The 20,210-nt window shown below is 41.5% G+C and overlaps 1 protein-coding gene across 3 annotated transcripts in view; it reads left to right on the plus strand.

Moving 5' to 3' along the window:
• Positions 1-20,210, plus strand: part of FBXL7 (F-box and leucine rich repeat protein 7) — a 181,517-nt gene that overhangs the window by 95,099 nt on the left and 66,208 nt on the right. The window contains exon 1 of one of the 3 annotated variants that reach the window (XM_084507669.1): positions 11,747-11,799. The exons of 1 other annotated variant lie outside the window; for it this stretch is intronic. The gene's annotated coding sequence lies outside the window, so the exon portion shown is untranslated. Of the gene's footprint in view, positions 1-11,746; positions 11,800-20,094; positions 20,204-20,210 lie in introns of those variants that run through there. One more of the 3 variants, XM_084507668.1, reaches the window with a different exon arrangement.

The raw sequence follows: 20,210 nt of genomic DNA on the forward strand, positions 1-20,210 counted from the left end.
GACCTGTCATCAGTACTTCCTTTGGTGTTTTCATATTCTCTAACAGCACTGCCTTGTATTCTAAGGTACCTGGGTGTCACTTTTTCAAGGAAATGAGTGGTCCCTTCTTACAGACTTCCTTCCCTCTAGAGTACTTCTCATGTAGGATAACTTCTTGAGTTCAAGCACTTGAAATGTTGAGCCAGCCCTCCTCCTACTCTATTAACTGTCTTTAAGTAGTTCTTAATTTGTTTGCTACTCTTCAAACTGAGTGCTTTCCTTCCAGGTCAGTTTATGACATGTCACTTTTCCTTGGGTGGCTGTAGGAGCTTGTTGGCTCTAGTGTGGATGGAACATCACCTTCCAAGGAACCTGTATGGCCAGAGTTTTGGGAGCCACTGCAGATTCACTGGGTTTTTCAGTAGTCCTTCCATATGCTAGACATAAATGTGACATCAGATATTTCAAACAACATATTCAACGAATACTCACTTTCAATAATACTGGATTAATCAGAAAAATTATGACTAGCTGGAGTTGTGAAGCTCATTCTGGATTCTTTGCATTCCCAACTACAAACTGGGAGTCTTCAGTGCTGGAGTTTAAGACCACTCTCACCCTTTTCAAGCATATTGAGAAACTTGTGACAGACAGCATGATGTGTATCATAAGTGAAATGTTATTGCAGCTTTTAACTATGGATTCACCTATGTCTTTTGTCTCTAATGGAAAATAAAGAGCAGCATTTAACTTCCATTAGAGTCCATCTCAAAAGGCATTCCTTTTCATTTCTTTACTTGCCAGCCTGAAAATGCTTTTTCCTGTTAGTATTGTTGGATCATAGAATGGCTTGGATTGGAAGGGATCTCAAGGATCATCTAGTTCCAACCCCCCTGCCATAGGCAGGGATGCTACGCACTGTATCACGTTGCTCAGGGCTTCATCTAACCTGGTCTTGAACGCCTCCAGGGATGTGCATTCACAACCTGTTCCAGTGTCTCACCACCCTCTGAATGAAAAATTTACTTCTAACCTCAAATATAAATTTTCCCCTTTTAATTTAAAACCATTTCCCCTTGTCCTATCATTATCTACCTGAGTAAAGAGTCCGTCTCCATCCTTTTTATAAGAGCCCTTTAAGTATGGAAAGGCTGCAGTGAGGTCACCCTGGAGCCTTCTCTTTCGTAGGCTGAATGGCCCTGGCTCTACCATCCTACCTTTGCAGGAGAGGTGCTCCAGCCCCTTGATTGTCTTTGTGGCCCCCCTCTAGACCTGCTCTAACAGCTCCACATCCTTCTTGTGCTGGGGGCTCCAGGCTTGGACACAGTACTCCAAGTGGGGCCTCACCAGGGCAGAGTAGAGGGGCACAATCACCTCCCTGTACCTGCTGGCCTCTCCTCTGGTGATGCAGCCCAGGACGCAGTTGGCCTTCTGGGCTGCAAGCACATACTTCTGGTTCACGTCAAGCTTTTAATCCATCAGAAGCCCCAAGACCTTCTCTGCAGGGCTGCTCCCACTGAATTCTTCTCCCAGTCTGTACTCATGTCCAGGTTTTTTCCCAGCCCAGGTGCAGCACCCTGCATTTAGACATGTTGAACCTCATTAGGTTCACGTGGGCCCACTTCTCCAGCCTGTCCAGATCCCTTTGGATGGCATCTCTTCCCTCTGTTTTATCAATTGCACCACTCAGCTTGGTGTCATCTGCAAATGTGCTGAGGGCGCACTTGATCCCACTGTCTGTGTCACAGATCAAGATATTAAATAGTACTGGTCCCTTCAGGTATACCACTCATCACTGTCCTCCACTCGGACATAAATCCATTGACCACCACTCTCTGGGTACGACCTTCAAGCCAATTCCTTACCCACTGAATGGTCCTCCCATCAAATCCATCTCTCTCCAATTTGGAAAACAAAATGTTGTGGGACTGCCTAAGGCCTTGTAGAAGTCCGGGTGGATGACATTGGTTGATCTTCCTTTGCCTCAACTGACACAGTCTCTCTGTTGCAGAAAGTCACCAGATCAGTCAGGCATGATTTACCCTTGGTAAAGCCATGCTGGCTGTCACGGGTCACTTCCTTGTCTTGCATAACCATCTTGGATAATATGATGTCATAATCTTGGATAATATGATGTCAAGCTTACAACTTTACCACTGTAACCCTTAAGCATCATTAAGGTACTACCAAAACAGTTAGGCTAATCCTTTTAAAGGTATATTTTTGTTAAAATATCAGAAAACACATTAGACTGCTCTGTTTGGCCCTGTTTTGAGCAAGGACTTGCACTAGATGATCTCCAAAGATCCCCTCCAAACTCAACCATCCTGTGATCTGAATGCATGGCTAAATAATACCATTTTCCTTAGAAAGAAATATCTTTTTTTTTTTTTTTTTTTCTCCCGTGTGTTACCTGTTGACTATTAGAAGGAATATTCGGATGCCTTACTTCTAATTGATTCTTCATATGTCCAAGTGGTAACCCTTGCTTGCATTTCTTCACAGATTATTTCTCCGAGAAAATTAGCTACATGCTTCTAATTTTAAAATGTACTTGGTGATTTTCTGGCATACTGCTATGGATTTGTACCTGTCTGGCTTTATCCATTCTATAAAGACTACTCTTATTGTACATGCAGCTCTCCTAGTGTCCTCTGAAATTAAAGCCAAGGACAAGAGATGTTTTTGAGGACCAGGTTGCTCAAAGTTCTGAAGACAGCAATTGTATGATTGCTTTATCAGGGGGAAGGAAAAATGTCTCAGTTTGTTGTTGTTTTGATTGTTTGTTATTGTACCATTTTACCAAAAATCAAGTAGTAACTTATGTTGAAATGGCGTCTGCAGATCACACAGTGCTGCTTCCTGCTCAAATCTGGCTCAACTACATCAGCTTGCTTCAAAGATGAAGATTTCACGCCCACTCCCATATCTGACCACCCTCAAGGTGGCAGGGAAAAAGCATAATTCCTTCTCTATTTGAAATGTTGTTGATTGCTACCTGTACCCTTTGCATCTCATCCTGTCACTATGCACCTTTGAAGATAGTCTGTCTGCATCTCTTCTTGAGTCTCCCTGGGGATAGCTGAAGGGAGCGGGATGCTATTCCCTTGGCCTTCCCCATTCAGAGAGGCCCAAGCTACCCGTGTCAGTCTGCCCTTGTAGGGCCTGTGCTCCACCTGCCTCTTCACCTGAAGGTCCTCCTGGCTTTTCATTGCAGCTTGGTCATATCCTCATTGCCCCCAGGTGGGCCCAGTCCTCCTGGTGGGCTCTGGTGAGAGCTGGCCATAGGGGAGGAGTGCTTTTCCTGTGGCAGCTCCAGTGTCCATGGGCAACCACTTTTGCTGCAAGGGTACACCTCTGACTGGTGTTGAACTGGTTGTGCATGGGGCTGCCCAGGCCCTCTTCTGCACAGCTGTGGCCCTGGCCACGGGTGATACTCCTGCTGCAGGACCTGCTGTTTGCCCCTGAAGCTGGTAGGATTTGTGTTTGCCTTTATTTTTATCAGCCTGTCAAGATCCTTCTGAATACCAGCCCAACCCCCAGTGTGCTGACTGCCTTGTCCTGACCACAGACTTGTTGAAAGTGCGTTCGGTCCCATCATCCAAGTCCTTAGTGAAGATGTTAAACAGTGCTGACCTCAATATTGACCCTTGAGAGTTTTAATCTTAAATTATTTAACTGGCTTAAGCTGAGGAGTTGATATGCTCCATGTAAGTACCGATGAAGCATAAGATGAATATAAATTGAGTGACTAAACTGCATTACACCATCAGTCAGAGCCAGCTGGTTGCCAAAATATTATCGCATTTTTAGTGACATCGCAGCAATGCGTGTTTATAAGGAGTGAACAAAAGGCATTTCCTGCCCATCCAGGGCTTAGAGGAATCACTTAAGCTGTGGCAGGTGCTGGTTTATGTTTGCTGTTCCACCAGATGAATTGTGACGTTTCCTTCTAACTTTCTAAGCAAGTATGAAATTGCTTAGGCAGCGTATGACAGGGCACCATGTGCCTGAGGGTGTTCCTCGCTCTTTGCTGCCTTCTGGGGAAATGAAGGAAACTCTTCTCTCCCACCCTGCCCAGCCGTTTTTCCTTCCCTTGGAAACAACACACGTGCACACACAGTCCTTCTAAATGTTCGACAATAACTTTTTGCAAAAGATACCAAGCCAAGTTATTCAAAGGTGCTTAGAGGTCTGAGATGGCAGTGCTCTGCACAAAAAGCAATGCATGATTGTAAAATGCAGTTAGGTGAGTAAGCTACGCTTGATCTCTGTTAAGTCCTGTAACAGAAAATCCCTCTGCCCATCTTCATGAATTCCGTATACTATCTTCAAGCTTAGTACCTGGATTTGCACAAAAATGCAAATTCTCACAGCATTCAGTCTAGAGGTGCTGCTGGCTTAGCCCTATCCAGGCTTAAACCTCAGTGCTAACTGTGCCTATTTGAGCAATGCTCCTGTAACAACCCTAGTGAACCCCAGAAGTTGCAATCCTGTTGCAACTTGAAGTAAACTAGATCAATTTAGTGACCATTGGTGGCCTATTTAAGGCTATGGTGTGCTGTCTCTGCTACATATATATATATATATATATTTTAAAAGCAAGCTAATATCAGATCTGAACAAGGATATGCCTGGTCTCACACCAAAAAGTAGTTCTGGGCAAGCTGTGCTGAGTTTGGTTTGATATGCCCAAGTACTTCCAGGGCATATAAGCCAATAGGACAATCAAAGCAAGATTTTTTTTCACACCACCTCAACCACAGTTTCACATGATAAAATTAGCTTACTTAAAGTTTAGATGGCTGAATAAGTACATCAGTTAGTGTAAGAGAAATGTGATGGTAAGTACTTGAATAAAAATTAAAATTGGTAATACACAATACTCAGTTGTCTTCGTATGCAATGCCTCAGCGGTGGTTGTATTTTATTTTTAATTTTAGAAAGGCTGAATATTTTTGTCGTCCAAATTGTTGTCAGACTTCTATAAAGCTAGATAATGTCACCACTTTGAGTGACAATTGTATAGGGCTTGGAATGGGCAGAAAGTGTCAGTGATGCATTTTAGAAACAAACATAATAGGTAGCACTTGCAGTAGACTTGGTAGTTCTGTTGTAAAAATTTAATACAGCTCAGTGCATTCGAGTTCGAAGCAAAAGACTTGGAGTGCTCTAGAAAGGAAAGGTGTGTCAAACTTTATGGCGGTTTAAAAGCAGTACCCATAATTTGTTAGGCCTGATGAGTCAGAAACAACCTCCATTAAACTGGTCTTTAGTGTTTTGATTCTGCATGTATTGATTTATTTGCTAATATTTGCTAAAAGCATCTCAGTTACCTGTTGCAAGAAGTTTAATAATATTAAATGTATATAAATAATATTAAACATGTAATAATAAATAATAGACCAGAATTAATGGCTTTTATGGGAACTTTGCAAAGATGTGCCAGCTAGTCTCAAGTCCAGTTTGAGAGCTAGCATCATCCAAAAAGCTGCTTATTTTTGGCTCATACCAAAACTGAATTTTCCCCTGTCCATGGCTTGCTCCCTGTGCATTTTTCAGAAGAAGCTGGGAGATGAGCAGAGATGTCACAAGACAATGTAAAGTGCACAACTGCTGATCATGAAAGCAGGGAAACGGGATTGGTTTGATATCTGTATTTGATATGTGTACGCAGTTACACATATCCTTCAAAGTGCTGGAACTGGAAGCTGTCCCCTTCTGGTCAGTGTTCTGGGCAGGTACAGCAGAAGGTGCACGCAGAGAGGACCAGGATGTTATGAGAAGTAATGTATTGCATTGACGTTGGAAAGAACATGATTCTTCAATTTCCTCTCCCTTGTTTCAGTGCACTGCTGAGTAATATGCAGCATTAATTTTTTAAGTAGGTAATTTCCTTTTCTCTCCTTTTTAAAATAATTGTAGCAGTGTGCGCAGCAAAATTACTACTGCTTTCTGTCTGGGGTTGAGATGGAAAATGGCAATGACATACCACAGCTGTCCAGCACAGTGGCAGCAAGAATTACTTGTGTATAAGTGGGAGTTGTGTTATATGGGAACTGGTTTCTACATCGGAAATAGCTGAAATTGTCTCGGATGTGCATGCAAACGCTCACTTTTCTAGACAGTGAACCCAGCTGACTTTGTAGTAAATTAGTAGCCTGGCTCAGGTTGTATCTAGGTACAACTGGCTTACTGCTTGTGTGAGAGCCCTGTAACTCTTCAGTTTGTGTGCATGCGCTCAGCAGTACAAGTTCCTACTACTTCTCTCATCTGTGTGAAGCTGCACAAGGCTTCATGAAATTATGTTGCTTGTTCAAAGGCAAGCTTATAGGCTGTTGATTTCAAGTAAGGAAGCTGTCAACTTTTCCGCAAATATCACGTGTTTTTTTTTTTATCTGTCCACTTAAAGGAAATGGATATTTTTTCTCAATTCTATTGAAATACCAGGTGGTTTCACTACTGGTAGTGAGAACCGGGGAACTTGTCCTTGAGATGTACTTTTTTGCTACTGATTTTCCTGAGCATGGCGTGAGAATATTCTCTGACTAAAGGAATATTACAATGGGTTTTTAAAAATGAATCATTAGCTGTCTTATTTGGGGTTTTGTTTTCAGCCTTTTTCTTAACAGACGGCTTGCAGTATAAAGACAAGAACTCCAGATGTTAAGGACTTGAGTTCCCAGTACACTGGGGAGATTCAGATGACTAATCAAGGAACTGATGAAAATACAGACTCTTTGTAGCACTGTACGAAAAGATGAATACTTGTCATACATAATGCATTTACTTGATGAATAAAAGAAGCTTTTCTTAATTTTGAAAGTCTTTTCTGTTTTGAAATCTGGTGCACCCCTTCCCTGATGTGAACATCCTTTGTGCTGGCAGGGCAATTGTTACCATCTTTTACATTTGTTAGGAATACAGGAGAAACTGATGCTTCTGGGAGACAAGCTTGTGATCGTCTAAGTAGGAGGATGACAGAAGAATTACCAAATACCTGTGTCACTATATTTCCAAATATAGTAGAGAAATTTCTGGGGAGAGGATGGAAGAGGGCAGCGATCTGTTATAGTTCAGAAGAAAGCTTTTCCCAAGAGTATGATAGTTTTGGGGTGGTTTATCAACTAATCATGTGTGAAGTTACACTGTCCTGTTCAAGAGAATTATTTGGAAAAGGTGGGGTAGGATGAGGGTGAAGCATAAACTCCTGATGTCAAGGCAACACTTGGCAGCTGGCCACTTTATTTAATATTTTATTTCCTTCATGACCTACTGTTGTCTGCCTTGGACCTCAGTTTTAGCTCCCAGACTCTGGCAGCAGCCAGATCAGATTAGAAAACTATTATATTGCTTAAAAGTCTCTACATTGGTAAGTACAGCAGTCTTCAGTGTAGCTTTCTAGCAAGTTTTTCAACCAAAAGCCAACATAACAAACCTGAACAAAAATACTTCATTGTTTCACCCCTTGATGCTACAGGAGCATAAAACTTCCAGTGGATTTCAGATGTATATTTCAGGGTTAAAAATCCCTGACTTGTCCTAAGTGCTGCTTCTTCATGTCAAAGGTTGTTTAATAAATTCTGCCTTTATCTCATTGATTGCTGGAAATAAATATGTTCCTTTTAAAAAAGCTATGGTGTAGGGATTATTTATTTTACCATAAATTACAATCTTGCATGTAATATAAGTGTAATTCCTCTTTATTTACCCTGAAAAAATAGTGATGTATTCAGCTTTGTTACTTTGGTGAAGTTGCAGCATTAAATTGTTTCAACATAGCTGAGAGCAGAGCTGGGATAGCAGCAGCTGCTGGCACTGTTTAAAGGCAGAAATTCCTTGGATTTTTAGCAGGACTTCTTTTTTGACACATTTTGGTCAACAATTGGAGGGGGGGGTGGAGTTAGTAAACACAGATGTTAAAGGTGTTAAAGGCATGTATCACATTTAGGGGGATGGGAGAAATTTTCACCAAAGGTCATAGTCCTCAGTATCTTCTAAAAGCAGAGAGGAATGTTTGAAGAATCATTTTAAAATAAATAAAATGAGGTGTCATTACCATGTTTTGTGACCAGGGCTGGAAAGTGCTGAAGGTCTGGTGTTGCTATTACAGCTCCAGTCTTACAGTAAGTTTGGTTGGCAAAGCTCTTGAATGCTCCTAGACTCCTGCTAAAAAATTCAGCAAAATAGACCTCTTCAGTAATGAAGCGTTAGTCTACTTCCCACCCTTCCCCCTTCATTCTTAATTTTGCACTATTCTTCTGAACTGATTTATTTGTTTATTTTTCCTCATCCGATCCCTTCCTGCTATGGGCTGTGTGGTTATGGAATGCTGTAATTTAATGAAGTTGTGAATTCACTTGCTTTGCAGCTGTGGCAGCTGTGACATTCCCTCACCAGCAGACAGTGCATCTCAGTTGTTTCACAATAGGCACAGGCTCTGAAGCGATGGAAATCCTGTTGCTGAAGCACACCTGTTTTGGATCCCATCTAGCACTCCCTTGCTGGGCTAGTGGTACCTGGTGTGTTTTCAGCAACATGCTACAGCTTCTCACAGCCATCATCGGAGCATGGACAGCCAGCTCTGCTGTGTGGGTGTTAGGAACAAGAGGGGCTGTGCTACTGCTGCAGTCAGGAAAGGCCTGCCACCTACAAAGCCGTGAGACGGTAGTCTTGTGTTCATCTTCTGTAATGCAACTCCCACTGAGTGGACCTAGGTGCCTTAGATAATTAGGGGTTGGATGTAGTTAGTAAGCTTTCTTGACAGTTTGCAAACACTTTGCTACACCATGCAAGAAACCTCCATTCTGAGATGATGCTAAATGCACTGGCTGTCAACATAAATGGTTGCAGAGGAGTCACAAGAGGATCATAGCTGGTATTACAGAACGTGATCTGACAGGGAGTAATATCAGGCCACAAGTTTAGGTACTTGGGGCCTGCAGAGATTTCATGAAGAAAACAACACAAAAGCTCTGCTTCAGTCAAAAGTGATCCTTGCAGAATCCCAGCTGGTTACACAGTAACTTGGCAGCATCAGTATGGTCCTGGTTTGCCCTGTGCCATTAAACTGTTACAGGCTGTACAGTTTCTCATTGTTAGTAAGAAGGTTGTTGTTGTTGTTTTCTCATGGTGCACCTCTTGTTTTTATAGCTCTTTAATGGAGAGGTACTATGTCTCCTAGTCTGTTTCCATAGAAACATCCAATTAGAGTAATTTGAAGAGATAGAGACACAGCTGCCAACACTCCTCAAGAGGAAGGAGGAGGGGGAAGGAAAAAGGGAGAAGATTTGGGTTGGCAACATGTAACCAACATTGCTTGCCTTTTGCCAGCTAACACTCATCTGTACATTCATATCTCACTGTACATCTTGCACCCATTTGATTTGAGCTACATCTGTAATGCATTTTAAAAGTATAATTGAGTCTGGTGCACAAGCATATGTGATGCTAATGCTTGGAATGTGAGAATTTTTTGTTGTTGCATTGCTTCTTTCATATGTTTTTTATCAGGCAGTGGCTAAGGCATTGAGACCAAAAGGGGAGGGTAGAAGAATTGAGGCATCTTCCTTTAGCCAACACATCATGTATGTACACAAGTTGGAAAGGATATTTTTCTGTCCTTGCTTTGACACAGAACAGGGTAGCCTAGGTACCTGTGATCTTATGAATCTCAAAGGGAAATAATAAAAATCATGTGTTCCACTGAGTCTGGTTTTGGTAGTTGAACAGTTTGGTGATCAGCCTGTCTTCTTTCAGCTAGCTAGAGGCAGTCAAGAATTGAATCTTATTAGAAAAGGAGAATGGAAATGAAGCACAGATAGAGTATTAGGTGTATTTTTCCTGTAGGCATGAAATCTAATGTTTGTGTATTGAAGAAATTACCCCTACCACGAGGCTCATTTCTCTGTTCAGATGTGCAACTTTGTTCCTGCCTTTCACATTGTAGGACTATGAAAATTTAAACCTATCATGGGATGTTAGGCTCCGCTCATTCACGTAGAGATCTCAACTTCACTGTGATTGTATCTCACATACACCATTCCAGTGATTCCTCAGAGTGATGGCACTTTCTTTACTGAAGTACTTTCTTTACTGAAGGAACATCTAGACTATCCAGAAGACTCCTTGCTTTACTTCCTGGCTGTAGTTCTGCCTTCTGAAACTTAAAGCTACCAAAACAAACAACAGTAAAAAACAACCCAAACTCTAAAGCCCCTTCTCAAAACCCCACTTTTTTCCAGAGGATGCTTTGGCACAGGAATGTGTTAGAAATTTGGCCTCATTTAGGGAAGAAGTTGCAGATGCCAGCTAGTATTTGTAGTTGATTCCTGCTCAGGCCCTCAGTGAGATTATCGCTGTGGACGATCCAGGCCTCTTGAGCAGAGGCACTCTTCCAGCCTCTGTAGGCCACAGCAGGCTGCTTCAGGCATATTCCCATTTCATCTACAAGTGCTGCCCTTTGCTCAGCTGAGACCAGTATGGTCTAGTGGCTTTCCTTCTGCTTCTGGGAAGCTGTGTACAGCTTTATTGTCAAAAGTTGGCACAGCGATACGTCGTCATTCCTGTGGGAGTGGAGTTGGGAGTAGCTGATGTGAGGATCCTAGTCCAAGTGGCCAGAGCCAGTGCTGCTGACTGATGCCACAAGGTTCATTGTCTACCTTTAATGAAGCGTTGTGTGGTTGGGTTGGAAGGGTGTGATTTGCTTTGCCCTGTGCTGTCCAGGTGCCTGCTCAGTGACAGAGGTGCAGGTTGGTGGCTGATTGATGGCAGCCCCCTTAGATGCACAAAGAGGAGGGAGCTTTGCGAGCTGTATGTTGGAGTGTGTGAACCAAGCTGAGTTGTCTTGGATGCTTCTCCCTTCCTACAGCTAAGCCTTCACAAGAATGAGATGACTTGGGCAATGTTTTCAAAACCTTTAAAACTTTTTTAAAATATTCTCTCGCTGCTCAGGGAGTTCTGAGGCTCGTGAGGGCGAAAGGCCGTGGGGAGAGATGGAGGCAGTCATTTTATGGCTCTCAATACTGTTGTTGACTTAGCACAGGTTAAATGTAATTTATGTGTAATTTGTTTTGCTCAGCTGGTGGAGTGTAAGGGTGGTTCCTGGCATAAGATAAAGTGGGGAGAAGAATGCAGAATTCTCAGCGGAAAAGTGACTTTGTTCTGTGTTTGTTTCCTTACAGCAAAATGGATGCTAGGTTGCCCAGGAGCAGCACCTTTCCATAGCATCCTGAGGCATACTCAGGAAGCTCTAGGCAGAGCAACTGCCTCACTGCTGCCTTAGGTGTATTATTGCTCATTTGGCCACTCTGAAAGGGTGCTGTGTTCATTAATATTTTAGATCCGACAGATCCGTCATAACTGATAAAGCTGCAGTGTCTTGCACCTTCAGGAAATGCTTTATGGATTGCTGAAACTTCCCAGCCACTTTCATTACACAAAGTAAAAGGAGTATAGCTTAATGTTTGAGATTCAGTTAATTAAAATGGAAATCTTACAGTAAACTCTTGTGATGACTACCTTCTGCCAATGAAGTACATGTTAAATTTAGTCTCATGGGAAGCAAGAATGATCTGTGAGCTTCCTCATTGTAGGATTGCAAGAAAGGAAGTACTTTGTTTTGCCATCTCTGATCTTCATTTGGGTTGAATAATAGGCAGTTTGTTATTAAGGTGTTACTGCCTTTTTGCTGTAGAAAAGATGAAGATAGGTCTTTTTTTTTTTTTTTTTTTTTTTTTTCTGTTTAGGTCTTCATACAGATTTTCCACAGAACAGAGTTTCTCAACATTATTTTGGTAGAATGAACAGTCTAAAAAAATCGTAAGTAAGCAACCACTCCCTAAGAAACAAACCCAAAATCCCCTAAAAAAGAAAAGAAACAGAAAAAAAAAAAAGAAAAAAAAAATCATTTAAAAACATCTGCAAGAAACATGGAATGAATTGACAAACTTAAAATCTTTTCTTAAAGGAGACTGACAGTATCATGTTTAGCACCACATGTTTATATAAATGTGGATGTGCAAGCATATAGGCCTCTTATTAGCCAGCAGCTCTGATTAATATTGAGCACTTGAGTGAAGTGTTGACTAGTGTGTGTAGTTAATTAGATGTAAGCATCTAATGGACCACTGTCAACAGTTGCTTCCTATTAAATGGTTATCTCTATTACAGAGACATGTTGCTGCAGTTCTCTTTCACTGCCAGAATTAGAGTATATGTATTAAAGCTCTATTTGTCGCTTATATTTTAGGTGAGCTTTGCTAAATGCTACCTCGCTGGAGGGAAGTTGATGGTATAAAGTTTGTTTCAGCTGTTCCCACCAAGAATTACTGCTAATACCAAATGCAGTTTTGGCAAAAGATGCATTTTCTTAATGCATCAAAGTTCAGGCTGGACAGAGAGAGACTGAAGTCCTACCAGCCTGAGCAAAATAACTTCATCTTTAACAAAGACTTTTTTTTTTTTTTTTTTTCATATCCGCACATTTAGCATGGACAATCAGTGTGATTTAGCATTAGAAAAGCTTTTTAAAGGAATTTCCTTGTACTCAGCTTTTTTGTGGTACTCTTTAAGTACTTGTAAAGTAAATTTACAAGAAAAATGTAATTTCAGGTCTTGATGCCGCACCTGTGGTGGAAGTGTAAAATTTTAGCTGGTTGAACTACAAGAAACAACTTGCAAAAACACAAGTCTGACACAAGAACAACCAATTAAATCATAAAAAAGCAAAGTCCCTGTTATGAATAGGCCTTTCTATAAATGCTACTGTTCTGTTTGTGTGATGTGTATTTTTCATACCATGTACACATTTTCCCATATGTAGATCTTTAAGTCTTTGCATGTGTACTGCTTAAGCCAGATAGCACAAACTGCCTGCTTCTTCCTTTTTTATCAGTAAGGGTTTTGTCAATGTCAGTCTTCCAAGTTTGCTTTTTTCTTTCCTGGTATTCTGATTAATTACAGCTCTGCTGGTGTTGTTTTTTTTTTGGTGGTGTTTTTTTGTGTGTTTGTTTATTTTGTTTTTTAACAGCATTTGTTGCTGCTGTTTTCATAATAGAAGGTTTATACTCTAAAATTAATTGTTAGATGATTTTATTTGGTAGCAGTGATTTTTTCCAAACTTACCACATAATTTTGGGAAGCCCCAAAAAACTTTGTATTTTACTTATTAACTCTTTCTCTGTTTGTATGGCTGAAGCATTCTTTCTCTGTGGGTGTGTTATGAAATAAGTGTTCTTTTGTTATAAAATAGGTAAAATTTCAGTAATATATTTAAACAAAAAGACTGCTTTATAACTTATACTAATTATTTTTTAGTCTTCAGTTCTCTGTGAAGTCTCAGGTAAGGTGTAGCACGAGGTGTAGCACTAAGGACAAGTGAGGAAAGCAGCAGGAGCCAGACTCTGAGTTCCAACTTTGAACTCATTTTCAGCATCTGGTTTTAGGATTTGATCCCAGTGAAATTTCATGATGTTCTGCTTCCAAGGCTGGCTTTCAAATACTGTTTGTGATGGTTTTCCTCTACTCCCATTGACAGAAGTGCGAATACCCTTAAGCCTTCTCTGAATCTTGAGTTGTATGAGTAAATAAATTATGGACAGGATTTCTAGGACAGGAGACGAGCTTGTTGTAGCCATTTTTGCACCATACACATACCTGACATCTCTAGAATGATCACATCATCTAGCACATGCCCATTATTTGCTTACTGTGGAAAAACAAAGAAATGGCACAATGTGTGCTAAGTAATTGCAGATACAGTTCTATACACCAGCAATAAAACCAGAAACATGCTAGTGAAAAGCATGAAGTTTAAAACAGTCTAGAATGGCTTTTTGAAGGGAAGTTTGTAGATTGTCAGTTTTTGAAGTCCTTTCTTTGTCCTCAAAACATTTTTTGCAGGTGCTGGAAAAGACATTGAGCTTGTTCGATGAGTGACGGTTGTTATTTAAAAGAGTCACGTGTTAGAAAAGCAGGCGCCACTAAACAAGGAGACTTGACAGTTCCATCTGTAATGTTTTTGCTGGCAAAGTAAACCAGCTATCGTTCCAAGGTCTGTACAACGCATGCTGCAAACCTCTAACACTGGAAAGAACTTGAGAGTTTAATGTGTTCTGGCTTCACGTTACATAAACAGGGGTCCCCACGGCCCTATATTGATTGGGCTTGTGTTCCACCACTGGTTTTGTGGGTATATGCTAGCCCATAAAATCACATTCTTGTTTTTGCCTGCCAACTCTCTCCTATTGCTTTGTCTATTAGGCTGCAGTGGTAAGTGCTACAGCTGGTGTGCCGAGGGATCCAGTGCAGAACAGTCAGACCACTAAATCTCAGGCTGATGAGCCTGGGAGAAACCCCTTGCAATCTGATAGTACAATTAAATGTATGTCATGAATTGTCAGAATTACTTTACGCTATTTTGAGGATGACTGTGTATCCTCTGGTATCAGCACAAGCTAATATCGCAAGTACTACAAATACTTTACAGCATATATCTAGCAGTGTAACCTAATAAAAGGACTACTGTTTGTAACCCAGAGGTAGTCAGATAGGAAGAAGATGATCCCGAAGTGAAAGATCACATTTAACATACTCCAGTTGTTTCATCTGTCGTCTTCCTTACCATTCAACTTTTGGTTATTAGTAAAACTTTTTGTCATCCATGCACATGAGCATGAAACATGAAGTTACAGTGAAATGAGGAAGCCAATCCAGCTTTCTTAAGTGGTTGACATTTGACTGTACAGTAGGATTTAGGAAGTCATCAAACTTCTAGGAATTCAAGTTTCTTCTGTAGCAAGCAGCAGTTAAACTGACTTAATCTTTGTACAAAGACTGTGGCTTCCATTGTCATCGTATACAATTACATAGTGCCTTTGGACTTTGCTAAAATACTTACTTAAAATAAGTGCCTGAAACCTCTGTAGCGAAGGGCTGCAAACTGGCATCCTTAGGCTCAGCGTTCGATTTGTGTGCCCTGCTGCTGCTTCCTGTCACTTACATCTCTAGAAGCGCAGCATAAACACTTCAATTAGCTTTGGGCTGTTTTGCCGTGCCTTCCTGACATGTGTACTGAGTTCTTTTATTTTGTTCCCTATTTTCCTTTTGAATGTTTCAGCTGCAGAGCTTCCAGTGATGCATCGTGCCTTGGTGCCGTAGCTGTCCTGCAGCCATTTCCAGTAGCTTGTGCCCATCTGTATAGATAGTTGTGATGGTGAGGATCAGGCTATGCTTTTATAGAAGGGTTAAAATTTAGTAGAGAGTGAATGAGTGAGGAAAAAGTGTCTTTATTAAACTTCCCCGACTGTCACCAGTGTCCATGCAAGCAAGGTACTGCTAGCTCTAGTTTCACTGCCAAGGAGTAAATGACAATGAGCTTATTTTTCTTAGGCAATGAAGTCATCCTCTCGCCTTCAGCTGTTGTGATATATAAGTTGTTATGGCTAGCATTCTTATTTCTCAGTAGACTTCCTTGTGCCAGTGTCTTTAGGACTTTATCCCAAAATAATCAGTTCTCTGCCTTCTCAGTGTAAATGGGAAAAATGCATCAGCAGGCAGATAAGTTTTTTTTGTTTTTTGTTTTTTGTTTTTTTCCTATCTGTAGCTTCTGTCCTTGCAATCTATTCCTTGTGCTCTGTCTTCACAAAGCTGCCATTTGCTATGCTTTATGGAGGTAATGATTACCTGACCAAATCAGACAAAATTTGGCATGATGTTCTGTCACGATAAGCAAAGACTTCGCAGGGCCACTAATGCACGAGTGATATGAACAATACTAGAGTGAGACGATGCCCATGCAAAACAGTACCAAGAAAATGTTACCTGAGGGCAAAAGGCAGCTGCTGAGTCCTGGAGCTTATTGGTAAAAACAATTGCCTGTGTAAAATGTAGAAACTCAAATACCGGAGTCATTTAAAATTAAACAAGAGGGAGTGTTTCCAGCATATTTTTTGCACTCTGGATTTCAAAAAGGATGATCTGATAATGAAAAGCCTTTCATTCAGTGACTGTTATGAGTTTCATGACAACAAATAGTTGAGAGGCTGAGAACCAGCAGGCATCCAGTTGTGTTCTTTGAGTTTGAGAATTGCTTTTATTTTGCATGTAGCATTCAGGTGTGCATAACTATAACTGAACTTCATAACATTAGTCTGTGTAAAGTTTAATTGCAATATTAATTCTTACAGAGTGGGCTGATAGGGGAAGCTGTGCAGATGTTTCTTAGGACATCTTACTGCATCAAGTACTTATAAAAAATGCTGTTTGCTCTCCAGTTACTTTTCTTGCCAAGGACTGTATTACAAAAGTCATCACTCTAAGGAAAAGGTACTCTAATATTTGAGAAAAAGGATGTTCCAGTGTTTTGAGTTCATTTTCTAGTGAGATCCCTATAAGTGTTCCTCAGGGTCATAAATTCTGCCCTGTGTCATTAGAGGGAACACTGCGTAAGGAATAAGTAACCATTTTGCCAAGTTAACTTTCAGCTATCTGAAGAAATGCTTTCTTTCATCCGTTTCTTACTGCAGCACTTACTTTCACAGGACCTGAAAGCAGCAAACGTACTGGGAGCCCTGTTGTGGCGGGTGTTGTGTAATATAAGTGGTAGGGTGTTTCCCCAAATGATTTTTATTTTGGATGGTGAAGGTGAGGAGGTGAAACAAAAATACCCACAGTTACATATAGTTTTCTTAGTGATTAGCACAGCCTCTCCAAAGATCCTGCCTTTTGGTTGTAGATTTCCTTGTAGTGACTCCTGCTACTTCCTGCCTTTATAAATAAATTTCTAAAATAATTTTAAAGTAATAATTTTACTGTAATGTGACTTTACACGATTTTTAAGAGTTGTGTCATTTTTGGAAACTGGTCACCTGAAATTCTTTCTGGACTGACCATTTTGCATGTAGTTTTAACACGCGCTCTTGTTTTTTCACGTGCATCCCAATGTCTAAGGTGTGGTGTGTAATGTCTAATGTAATGCTGTTAATTCCTTAAATGTGTGTTGCTTAGAAAATAAATGGATGTTACGTTTGAAATCAAAAGCATTTTGCAATTTCCATAATTATCATGTTGATATAAAATTATAGTATCTATTATTTTAACATTAAAATACATTGCTATATCGTATTATGTTAAAAAAATGAAATACGTTAAATATTTTTCTTTATCAAGCTTATGTTCTGTTATTTTACTTTGGTTTTGCTATGCAGATCAAGTCTACTTTTAGTCAAGTAAATGAATCGCAGAACATTTATCATGTACTTATGGTGTGAAGCAAGTGGAGGGGCTTTTCCCAAATACAGAGTGTTTATTTTTACCTCAGTGCCTGGAAGGAGATTTTTCACCTTAAGAACAGGGATGCTTTAATGCTGCTTAAAAGATGCTTGCATGCTACTGGTACGTGGTTTGTGTACCACCAGTAGTGCATTTTAAATGAGATATTATTTAGTAGCTGAACATCAGCAATACAAGAGGTAAATGTTCCACGAGGCTCTTGTATAGCAGGGTTACTACATTGGACAATGGAAAGAAGTCAGGTGTGAAGAAAAAACTAGTTCAAGTTTTTGTTCCTTTTTTTTTTGTTTTTGTTTTTGAGAGAGAGAGTGACCAAAGCATAGAGTTCAAAGAAAAATAATCAGTCTGAGACTGAATGGTGTCTATTATAGAACTGTACTGACTTTCAGGCTGGGTATTAGGAAAATTTCTTTACCAAGGGGGTGCTTAGGCAATGGGACAGGCTCCCCAGGACAGTGGTCACGGCACCGAGCCTGCTAGAGTTCAAGAAGCGTTTGGACAACGCTCTCAGACACATGGTCTGATTTTTGGGTGGTCCTGTGTGGAGCCAGGAGTTGGACTCAGTGATTCGTGTGGGCCCCTTCCAACTCGGGATATTCTATGATTCTGTGATTCTGTGAATTTAGGATGAGTTTTCTCCTCCTCAGCACATGAATAAAGAGACAAACTTGGATCACAAGTACCTGAGCTGTCAAGTTATAGCAGTACGAGTCTTGACAGGCTGGGGAAATGGGCAGAGGAGAACATCTTGCAATTCAACAGAGGCAAGTGCAGGGTGCTGCACCTGGGGAGAAATAGCCCCATGCACCGGTACGGGCTGGGGGCTGACCTGCTGGAGTGCAGCTCTGTGGAGAAGGAAAGGGGGTCCTGTTGTCCTGGTGGACAGCAGGTTAAACACGAGCCAGCACTGTGTCCTTGTGGCCAAGAAGGCCAAGGGTATCCTGGCTGTGTGAGGCCAATTGGTGCCAGCAGGTGCAGGGAGGTGATCCTGCCCCTCTGCCCAGCGCTGGGGAGGCCTCACCTGGAGTGCTGGGTCCAGTGCTGGGCCCCCCAGTACAAGGGGGACACGGAGCTCCTGGAGCGAGTCCAGCAGAGGGCTGCTCAAATGATTAAGGACATCTGTCAGATGAGGAAAGACTGGGCGAGCTGTACCTGTTCTGCCTAGAGAAGAGGAGGCTCAGGAGGGATCTGATCGGTCTGTAAGTTTCTGAAGGGAGGTTGTCTAGAGGATGGGGCCAGACTCTTCTCACTGGTGCCCAGCGATAGCACAAGAAGCAACGGGCATGAACTGCAGCACAGGAAGCTCTGTCTGAACATGAGGAGAAGCTTCTTGACTGTTAGGGTGGCTGAGCACTGGAAGGAGTTGCACAGAGTTCAAGGAGTCTCCTTTCCCTGGAGATAGTCAACAGCCATCTGGACACAATCCTGGATAACGTGCTCTAGGGGACCCTGCTTGAGCAGCGGGGTTGGACGAGATGATCTCCGGGGGTCTCTTCCCACCCCAGCCATTCTGTGGTTCTCTTTTCATTTGGGGTTGTTGCTGGCTATGTAATCTGTGTGGCTTTCCTGAACATAATGTGCTTAAACTGATTGGCCACCATGTGCAAAACAGATCATGCCTGAAAGGAGCATCTCTTCACCTAGCAGTACATAGCACATGCATTTTTCAGCAGAAGGTTATAATTGTGCATAACTTCACCACTAAGCTCTGTGTGTACTTCTACAAAGTGGATGTGAAGGACTTCCAGAAGCACTTTGCAGCCCTGCCACTACATTTGGTCTATTAGATGCAGAACTGAAAAGTTCTCTGAGGTGAAGGCAATCTAGTTCTCCCTTGATAGTTTTTTTTTCTTTCTCCAAGGTGGGACAATTTGCTCTTACGAACAAACAACATAAAAAATTCATAGCTGTTTGAGAGACTCAGACCTACTGGAAACACACAATTCAGGCACAGCCTATTATCGTGATATCTGGCAGTATGGCTGTGTGAAGCAGCTAACTGAAAGCCTTTGATGCCATCAGTCCCTGGAGTGCTGCAGAGAGCAGGCACAGCCGTCAACCAGCTGAAAATCTGCACAGTGACTGCTGCTGCACGCCCAGCAGGCTCTAATTAGATCCTAACCAGCCAGAAACACTTCTAGAAAAGTCTCTCTGTCTCTGGAATGATACTTCTGCCTTGGCTTGTGAAGTAATTTTGTTATGTGGGTATGCTTTGCAGTGACTAGGTGACCTGGACCCTGGCCATTGTAAGCTGAACCTACGTCGGAGGTGCCAAGCAGGGCAGGGGCTGCGTTTTGCAACCTGGGGAGTAAACTGCTCCATGTCTCAGAGCCTCCTTCATATTCAACCACATAAAGTGAGGATAAATATTAAAAATGTAAGTGTCAAACATTCCGGCTTTAGGTCAGTGTTCTCATTTCTCCTGCGAATATTTGCAGTAAGAATAATTAATCATTTAAGCAGTCAAAACTGACAGCTGTTGTTTGATGGAGGAAATCACACAAGGAAAGAAAAATTGGCAAGAGGTTGTGGGAATACTGAAGTGGCCTTCTGCATTGTTCAAAGTGACAATTTTGTTCATTGTTTCCCTTGGACCCTCCTTTATCTTCTCACTAGTCAGCTGGTTAGCTTTGTGCCTGCAGGGTTTCAGAAAGGTTGGGACACGGGGCTGCGCAATGATCACACAATTGTGCGCTGGGCTTCGGCTCCTGTATTCTTGCCGTAGAACAAAAAGGCTATTGTTTCCAGCCTAATAATAAAGCAGGAAAAAATCACAAAGGTCTTTCCTCTAGATAGAAGGTTGGCTTAGCTGCAAGCGGGAGAGAGCTATGAAGAGTTTGTTCTGGAAATGGCTTCTCCAGTTTGCGTTTTCATTTTGCTGTCTTTTACTGATGCCTAGAGAATGTACTCCACGATACAACTGCAAAGTCAGGTAGGGT

The sequence above is a fragment of the Aythya ferina genome (genome assembly GCF_964211825.1).
Source record: "Aythya ferina genome assembly, chromosome: 2".
Lineage (NCBI taxonomy): Eukaryota > Metazoa > Chordata > Aves > Anseriformes > Anatidae > Aythya > Aythya ferina.